The sequence below is a fragment of the Cottoperca gobio genome, unplaced genomic scaffold (genome assembly GCF_900634415.1).
Source record: "Cottoperca gobio unplaced genomic scaffold, fCotGob3.1 fCotGob3_174arrow_ctg1, whole genome shotgun sequence".
Classification (NCBI taxonomy): domain Eukaryota; kingdom Metazoa; phylum Chordata; class Actinopteri; order Perciformes; family Bovichtidae; genus Cottoperca; species Cottoperca gobio.
Window position 1 is genome coordinate 151,055 of NW_021166822.1, and position 10,225 is coordinate 161,279.

Sequence of the window (10,225 nt, forward strand, 5' to 3'; positions counted from 1 at the left end):
AGCAGATTTTTAAGCTTTTCTCATAATTCTGATATTATAAATTTGTTAATTTACAAAAATTAAGAGCAGTTTATCCCTCCAAGACAATTTTTCTCATAATAATTCTGACATAATAATCTCGTAAAATCGGGAAAAAAACATGAAAAACAGGACAATCAATCTTTTCAATTACATTTATTTTCATTATTCTGAGATTTGAACAGGACTTAAAACTGTTTTCATTATTCTGAGATAGCAGGAAGAACTATATATATATGATCTAATATATTATATTGTATATTATTTAATATATAGTTAGAGCACAGCGTGTCAAATATATAACTCGACATTAAACCAACACGTGAGCTTTACTTTGTTTTAAACATTATTCTCTTGAGTGGAAGAGAAAGTATTTACATAATGTTTCCAGATTCACATTACTGTAAAGTTTGTATATTGCCGTTTTCAGAAGTCACACAATAAATAACAAATAGTTGTATTTATTTTGAATGTGTAGTGAAACCATGAATAAATAAAGTGTGTGTAACTTCTAACACGTGTCCTTGCAGAGGTTTGGTCTGAAGTGTGAAGGCTCTCTTGGCATGGCGGCGTGTTTCCACATGTTTATCTGAGAACCAACAGGCTCTCCAGGTGTGCAAACACACAGCTCATGTGTACCTGCCTGGAGGAACCAGCTGGAGCTGCAGGTCTCTCAGGGCGGACGAGCGGGCGGAGCTTCAGTTTGTTGCTTTCCTCAGAATTTTATCCCATCCCCCCGAAGTCTGTGGAAAACAGCTGCGAGTGTTTGTCTGTTCATAAATAGTTAACCGTCACATATATTATACCACATGCAGCAGGAAGGCTTTTCACAAATAACCAGAGAAATCTGAACTCACATAATCACAGAATATTTGCTGCTCCACATTCAATTTCATTAACTGCCATTTTACTTATACATGGAATAAACTGCAAACGTGCTCAAACGTGGACTCTGACGACGCCTGCTCAAAAGCCTTGTTTTAATTCATTGTAAATGCTTTTAACTAAATGTATCTGCTTTATTTTATTATGCTTTTATACTTCATTTTACTTTTTTATTATCTACTCCAGAACATGTCCTGTATTTGAACTTTTAGCATTCGTACGTTGTTGTATTTATTGTTAGCTATTCTGTTTGTAAGCGTTGTTTACAGCTCGACACAGTTGAGGTTGACTCCTCAATGGACTTTCGAGGTTAATAAATAAATAAAGCTAAAGGAAGAGAAAGTGTGTTTGCTGCATCATGGTGTGTTCTAGTTGTATGGAGAAGCAGGAAATTTCGACTTCCGAATTGGAAATTTCAACTGGAACCTTTTATTATCACTTCTGTCTTATTCATGTCTCATTAAAACACACAATACTGTCCAACTTCTACATGACAAAACATACTACGTAATTCATCGGAGTCGTAATCAACGTGTATTCCTAACATAGATAACGGTTTTACGACTTTTTACTGAAATGGGATAAACTCAGTTGTGACGTCATTCCCATCTCCGACTTCCGAAATAATTGGAACGCATTATTTCTGTACGTTTCTGAAACCGATGATCCTTCATACCAACGTCATGCTGGGATGTCCAGCTGTGTGTTTCATTGTGTTTATTTTATTTCATTCCATTATTTCTGTCACTTTTTGTGTTTACAACCAAGTATAACACAATGAAGGCCTTCGCTTGAGTTCCAGCTCCACTAGAGACGGTACCTGCCACCTGCTACCTGCCACCTGCTACCTGCCACCAGCCACCTTCTACCTGCCCCCTGCTACCTGCCACCTGCCACCTGTCACCTGCTACCTGCCACCTGCTACCTGCCACCTGCCACCTGCTACCTGCCACCTGCTACCTGCCACCTACCACCTACCATCTGCTACCTGCCACCTGACATCTGCTACCTGTCACCTGCCACCTGCTACCTACCACCTGCTACCTGCCACCTGCCACCTGCTACCTGCCACCTGACACCTGCTACCTGTCACCTGCAACCTGCTACCTGATACCTGTTACTTGATACCTTTTTTAGCACCACCTCAGCCGATGTTCCACGCGAGCTGAAGCGAGACTAAAAGGCAAAGTTAAAACTCTGCAGACCCCTGTTTTTCAGAGAGAATCGTAACTAGCGTGTCACGGGACGTCCTGCGTAAACCGGCCTTGTTTAAATAGGGATCACATTTTTTTCACTGAACCCAGATTATTTTCAAATGGCCGCCGCCAGCCGTACACCTCGCCTTACAATTGACGATGTTTAGACATGTTTGGATGCCGATGAAAGGATTCAGCAGAGACGGGATGAGTAGAGCCGTACGGTGGAAACGTGGCTGAAGACGAAACACTTCACATACAGTTATTTTCCCATTCAAATCAAGACTTCTGCTGCAGAGAATAACATACTTTACTAAAAACTAATTCCACCAGCTGAACAATCTATCTCTTACAGTCTATGTAATCCACTTATTCAAACAATCACCCCCCTCCTCTCTTAGACAGAAGAGCTGTAAACACTTCTGCATTCAGATGTGGTCTCAGGTTTTCAGACCTTCCCCATCCTTTACTGTAAACCTCCAGAGAGTTTACAGAAGCAGCCAATGATCTGATGAAACTGGAAAGTATTTGAGGAAGCAGGTTCTCCTCTGGCTGCTGGGACGTTTGATAAAATGAAATGACTTCCCTCTTTAAAAACAAAGTGACACATTTAATTCCACAAAAATTCCACAAAAACCTCAGTCTTGGCAACAAGTCCTCCAAACGTAACATCAAATATACCAAACGATCCACATTAAGGTAATTTCTTCTGTTGCATCACCACATGTGAGGGTGAAAGTATTTATAGCTGTTTCTAGAGCAGTCTGTCATGAAGGGAATTCATTGTGTTGCTTTTAGTAGTTCACACAAAACATCACAGAGTTCTGTAAGAATATAAAAAGACATGAGAGAGAGAAGTTTAAATCTTTTTCACCTCACTGGGAAGATTTCAGAAGATGGGCTGACCCAACCTCCCCAATGCTTAGTTCAGATAAGTGTGTGTGTGGGGGGGGGGGGGGGGGTGCACTTGTAGCCAGTGTCTTCAAACAGTAGTGACCCTTTAGATGTTGATGACCTTGTGACCTTCCTGCTGCATCGGGACAAACTTTAGCTGCTTAACTTCAGACGAGTGTTAATAAGTTAATTTAACTTATACAGCCCAGTATCACAAATCACAAAGCCTCAGGGGGCTTTACAATCTGTGCTGCTGGCGAGTCAGTTGTTCCTCCACAAATATCCCAACAACTTAGAGTTAGATGTATTATCATGAGATGTGTGTATTCATTAATTTATTCATTCATTCATTCATGGTCCCAGAGGATGAATCCTGAAGAATCTGCTGCACCTCCTGTAAGCAGCTGAATCATCTTCTGTCCATAAACTCTATAAGAAGCGGACGTAGTCACCGTGAGGTCATGCATTGCTTTGTGGACTACGGATAATAACACTGTAGTAGCGGCCTGTCAATCACAAGTAGCTCCGCCCTAAAACAGACGCTGCTTTATATCTATTTTACTCTAAATGTTTCCATAACTCACAAAATGAACTTCATGTGTTGAAGAATACTTGAAACTACAGACTGAGACATAAACTCATCAGGATAATTTTACTGAGGAAATAAATCAAGAGAGAAGAAGAAACATTTTCTCATAGACTTCTATAGAACCAGAGGAGTCGACTCCTATTGGATGTTACAGAGGAGTCTCCTGCTGGATGTTATAGAGGAGTCTCCTGCTGGATGTTACAGAGGAGTCTCCTCCTGCTGGATGTTACAGAGGAGTCTCCTGCTGGATGTTACAGAGGAGTCTCCTGCTGGATGTTACAGAGGAGTCTCCTGCTGCTGGATGTTACAGAGGAGTCTCCTCCTGCTGGATGTTACAGAGGAGTCTCCTCCTGCTGGATGTTACAGAGGAGTCTCCTCCTGGATGTTACAGAGGAGTCTCCTCCTGCTGGATGTTACAGAGGAGTCTCCTCCTGCTGGATGTTACAGAGGAGTCTCCTCCTGCTGGATGTTACAGAGGAGTTTCCTCCTGGATGTTACAGAGGAGTCTCCTCCTGCTGGATGTTACAGAGGAGTCTCCTCCTGCTGGATGTTACAGAGGAGTCTCCTGCTGGATGTTACAGAGGAGTCTCCTCCTGCTGGATGTTACAGAGGAGTCTCCTCCTGGATGTTACAGAGGAGTCTCCTCCTGCTGGTTGTTACAGAGGAGTCTCCTGCTGGATGTTACAGAGGAGTCTCCTCCTGCTGGATGTTACAGAGGAGTCTCCTCCTGCTGGATGTTACAGAGGAGTCTCCTGCTGGATGTTACAGAGGAGTCTCCTCCTGCTGGATGTTAGAGAGGAGTCTCCTGCTGGATGTTACAGAGGAGTATCCTCCTGCTGGATGTTACAGAGGAGTCTCCTGCTGGATGTTATAGAGGAGTCTCCTGCTGGATGTTACAGAGGAGTCTCCTGCTGGATGTTATAGAGGAGTCTCCTGCTGGATGTTACAGAGGAGTCTCCTCCTGCTGGATGTTACAGAGGAGTCTCCTGCTGGATGTTACAGAGGAGTCTCCTGCTGGATGTTATAGAGGAGTCTCCTGCTGGATGTTACAGAGGAGTCTCCTCCTGCTGGATGTTACAGAGGAGTCTCCTGCTGCTGGATGTTACAGAGGAGTCTCCTCCTGCTGGATGTTACAGAGGAGTCTCCTGCTGGATGTTACAGAGGAGTCTCCTCCTGCTGGATGTTACAGAGGAGTCTCCTGCTGGATGTTACAGAGGAGTCTCCTGCTGGATGTTACAGAGGAGTCTCCTCCTGCTGGATGTTACAGAGGAGTCTCCTCCTGCTGGATGTTACAGAGGAGTCTCCTGCTGGATGTTACAGAGGAGTCTCCTCCTGCTGGATGTTACAGAGGAGTCTCCTCCTGGATGTTACAGAGGAGTCTCCTCCTGCTGGATGTTACAGAGGAGTCTCCTCCTGCTGGATGTTACAGAGGAGTCTCCTGCTGGATGTTACAGAGGAGTCTCCTGCTGTATGTTATAGAGGAGTCTCCTGCTGGATGTTACAGAGGTGTCTCCTCCTGCTGGATGTTACAGAGGAGTCTCCTCCTGCTGGATGTTACAGAGGAGTCTCCTGCTGGATGTTACAGAGGAGTCTCCTCCTGCTGGATGTTACAGAGGAGTCTCCTGCTGGATGTTATAGAGGAGTCTCCTGCTGGATGTTACAGAGGAGTCTCCTGCTGGATGTTATAGAGGAGTCTCCTGCTGGATGTTACAGAGGAGTCTCCTCCTGCTGGATGTTACAAAGGAGTCTCCTGCTGGATGTTATAGAGGAGTCTCCTGCTGGATGTTACAGAGGAGTCTCCTCCTGCTGGATGTTACAGAGGAGTCTCCTCCTGCTGGATGTTACAGAGGAGTCTCCTCCTGCTGGATGTTACAGAGGAGTCTCCTGCTGGATGTTACAGAGGAGTCTCCTCCTGCTGGATGTTACAGAGGAGTCTCCTGCTGGATGTTACAGAGGAGTCTCCTCCTGCTGGATGTTACAGAGGAGTCTCCTGCTGGATGTTACAGAGGAGTCTCCTGCTGGATGTTACAGAGGAGTCTCCTCCTGCTGGATGTTACAGAGGAGTCTCCTGCTGGATGTTACAGAGGAGTCTCCTCCTGCTGGATGTTACAGAGGAGTCTCCTTCTGCTGGATGTTACAGAGGAGTCTCCTCCTGCTGGATGTTACAGAGGAGTCTCCTCCTGCTGGATGTTACAGAGGAGTCTCCTGCTGGATGTTACAGAGGAGTCTCCTGCTGCTGGATGTTACAGAGGAGTCTCCTCCTGCTGGATGTTACAGAGGAGTCTCCTGCTGGATGTTACAGAGGAGTCTCCTCCTGCTGGATGTTACAGAGGAGTCTCCTCCTGCTGGATGTTACAGAGGAGTCTCCTGCTGCTGGATGTTACAGAGGAGTCTCCTGCTGCTGGATGTTACAGAGGAGTCTCCTGCTGGATGTTACAGAGGAGTCTCCTCCTGCTGGATGTTACAGAGTATTCTCCTCCTGCTGGACAAACAACCAAACATCCAATGAATCATCAGACTTTAGTCTTAACTTTTGTTTTCTTCTATGACCCAAACATTGCTCACTTTACAAACATGAATCCAAACAGTGAAGATTTAGAAAAAGTCTAAAGTGAGAACTCTCAGTGCCTTGAGGCAAGGATCTGTTATAGACGGAATCGGAGTTTCAGGCTTCCTGTGGAATTGCAATGCATGCTGGGGTCGCAAGCCTAGAAAAGTGAGCACAGACTCTACAAGGGCCGCCATATTGGATTTCTTCTCCACGTGTTTACATTGTGTTTAGCTTATTATTCAAGCGTGTTGTAAACAAACCTACTGCTCTACAATGAGTTCTGAACTCCTTTCTTATGATGAGGTTCAGATGTCGAAGCTTTGAAAGTATTTTGCCGCAAGCGGAATTTAAAGGTTTCAGGAACAAAACTTGAGCTTATTGTCAGGGTGTTTGCTGCATCAGAGATGAGCATTAAGCAGCAACCAACAGCTAACGAAAGACTTTCAATCACAGAAAAAGAAAAGACTAAGCTTTTGATTATGCCGAGTGGCGTTTCAGTGCCTGATCCCTTGACATTGCAGGATGGCTGGGTCAATGAAAACAACAGCATATAACTCAACGATATAACATTATTTTAAATGTCTGACCACCCAGGAAACGATGTCGAGTTTCATAAACGAATACAAAGAAGGCAAAGCATTTAGACTGTTTGAAACAAATATCTTTCAATCCTCTCCCAGATTCTGAGTATTGCTTTTTGAAAGCAAATTGTACTCATCTGCGCAGACAAGAAAACTGGCGATATCATAAGTGCTTATTGCAGTTGTGTTGCAGGGTAAGCTATTATAAATATATACTTAACTTGTGTTTGTTAATTACTATAAAACTCAATATATAGAAAGTACATTTGTCAATATATGAATCAAGTAGATAGACTACACACCCCAGGTCGAGTTCAGGATCAGGGAGTCATTTGTTGGTTTCCTTGCATGAAATGAAGATTTCTTGGGCTCCCAAAACTTCCCATTGTAATCCTGTCTCTTTACAGCTTTGGTCCATGCCAGCCTTCTATCATTGTTCTTTAGTACTGTTGGAAATGGAAATAGTTTGAACGGGGGCTTTCAGTCGCAATTTTTGCAATCGTGAAGCTCACAATGAGATTCTGCCCATTTATTTATCTTTCTCCCACAGTTTGAACATCCTTTCACCACACAATGTGTCCAAATCCCATAACTAGAAGAGCGATGATTACACACTAAAAACTAGCCAAATACAATGTAAACACATGAAGAAGAAATCCAATATGGCGGCCCTTAGAGAGAGTTGGTGCTCACTTTTCTAGGCTTGCCACACCAGCATGCATCACGATTCCACCGGAAGCCCGAAGCTCCGATTCCGTCTATTGTTGTAGAGTCGGAGGGTGTTGTCAGTGCCACCCCCCCAGCACTGAGGCAGGTAGCTGCAGCTGGGGGAGGAGGGGGGTGTTTGGCTGCAGGGGGAGGAACACAGTAGGAGTTGTCCCCCCCTTTTATCACTTATCAGCCCGGGTGATTCTGTCCCACATCCCCTGTTAGCACAGCAATGGCTACGCCTCGCTGCAGCTCTCTGTTGTTGGAGGATTTTGACCGCGTTGAGCACAACTTCCTCTGGAAAGTAATGGAGAAGTTTGGGTTCAGCGCTGGTTTCATAGGCAAGATCAAGGTGTTGTACAGTGAAGTTGAGAGTGTGCTGAAGTTCAATGGTACTCTGTGTGCTCCTTTTAGAGTGTGTAGAGGGGTCCGGCAGGGCTGTGCTCTGTCGGGGATGCTCTATGCACACTCCCTGGAACCTGTCCTCTGCAAAATATGCTCCAACCTACAAGGTTTGGTTTTATCTGATTTTAATAGCAGATTTGTTTTATCCGCATACGCAGACGATATTGTTGTTTTTATTACAAGCCAGAGAGATGTGGATATTTTAACAGATATAGTAGATAGTTTTAGTGTAACATCGGCAGCGAAGGTAAATTGGAAGAAAAGTGAGGCCCTCGCTGTCGGGGAGTGGCGTGGCGGTCTCCCAGTTCTTCCCCAGAGCCTCACCTGGAGAACTGACGGCCTGAAATATCTTGGCGTGTTTGTAGGAAAAGAAATGATTGTCCAGTTATTGTCCAGAAGAACTGGGAGAACGTCACAGAAAAGATTCAGGGAAAGCTTTCCAAGTGGAAATGGCTGCTCCCTCAGATGTCTTTTAAAGGTAAGGTTCTGGTTTTAAACAACCTTGTAGCATCCCAATTGTTGCACCGTCTGACCTGTGTAGACCCTCCCTCAGGTATTTTAACAAAACTACAGAAAGAAATGGTGGACTTTTTTTGGGATGGTCTACACTGGGTGCCACAGGGGGTGCTGTTTTTATCCAGAGAGGAGGGGGGACAGGGCCTTGTCCACCTGGCCAGCCGAACAGCCACTTTTAGACTTCAGTTTTTACAAAAATATCTTACCGGCCCGGCTGATTTGGTGTTGAGAGATGTGACCAGTTGCATTCTCAGACGTGTAAATAACCTGGGGCTGGATGCTGCCCTGTTTTTAACTGATTCTAATTTTTTAAAGTTAAATGGGCTGCCTCCATTTTATCAGGGTGTTTTTAAGTCTTGGGCCCTTTTTAATCATAAAAGGTGTCCAATGTCGGACTCTCTGCACTGGTTGTTGAAGGAGCCTTTGATTTACAGAGCCAGGCTGGACGTCAGCAGCAGCAGCACACCCAGCCTGATGGTGGCGCTCTGCAGGTCCAAAACCCTGTGCCTACAGCAACTGGTGGATGCAGTGGGGCCGGCGCTGAGTGATGCCCGAGCCCTGGGCTTTCTGCTGGGTCTGACCTCCGCTCGAGTGGCCGAGAGGATTCTGGAGCTGTGGAGCCAGAGGCTATCTGGGAAGGAGAAGAGCCTAATAAAAGACTACAGTGACGGGAAGGTTTCTCCAGACCCAGCAGACCCTTTTCCGGAGATCAACCTGAGCCCAGGGCTGGGAGAACTGACTGGTCCCCTGCTCAAGGTCACTAACCCGGCAGGACTGACGCTGCACAGAGCCGACAAAAAGACTCTATATACGAACTGTGTGAAAAGCATCCACAAGAAAGGCCTGTGCAGCAGACCCTCCACTGTGTGGAGTAACAGACTGGGTGGAGGAAGTGGACCAAGCCCACAGTGGGGGGTACTTTACAAACCTCCCCTCAAAAAGCGGACAGCCGACCTCCAGTGAAGGATTTTACATGGTGCCGTCGCTTGTAACGCTTTTATCTCTGTCATTAATCCTGCTGTTTTTAACAAATGCCCTTTCTGCAACTTACGTGAGACTGTATTCCATGTTTTTACTGAGTGTAAGAGACTCACAGAGTTTTTCTCTCTTTTAACATTGGTTTTTAGTTTTTTTAACGTAGTTTTTACCGAGTGTTTTTATCATGGGAGTTGCCTACAAAAAAGACAACAAAGAAAAGTGACAGCTCCTAAACTTCCTCTCGGGAGAGGCTAAAATGGCCATCTACATCAGCAGAAAAAACAGAGTTGAGAACAGAGAGGGGCAGGAGGCCAAGACAGTGTGGCTCTGTAACATCAGGGCAAGACTCTGGCTTGATTTGAGGTGTTTTAAAAATATTATCTGCACTGTGAATAATGAATGTTTACACTTTACACAGGTTTTTATTGGATAATCTTTATATATTTATAGAATTTGTATTTATAAATATATATTTTTGATATGATAATATGATTTTTCATTACACTTTATGAGTAAACTGTTTGTTTTAAGAATATGTAAATAAAGTGTTTTTGAAAAATCAAAAAATCTCTCTCTGTCTGTCTGTGTATCCCCTATACGCTGTGATCCCATCACTCGCTGCCTCACATGCAGACAGGGTTGCCAGGCAACCATGTCTGGTCACCCAACAGACAGGCAATCCGACAACGTGTGTGTGTGTGTGTGTGTGTGTGTGTGTGTGTGTGTGTGTGTGTGTGTGTGTGTGTGTGTGTGTGTGTGTGTGTGTGTGTGTGTGTGTGTGTGTGTTTACCTGCAGCTGAGGCAGGGTCTTGTTCTATTTCAGACTCTGCAGGATCTCACAGAGCTGCGAGTTATAAAATGATTTTAAATCTGTAGATTTAAACAATTCTTATTCTGATTCTTA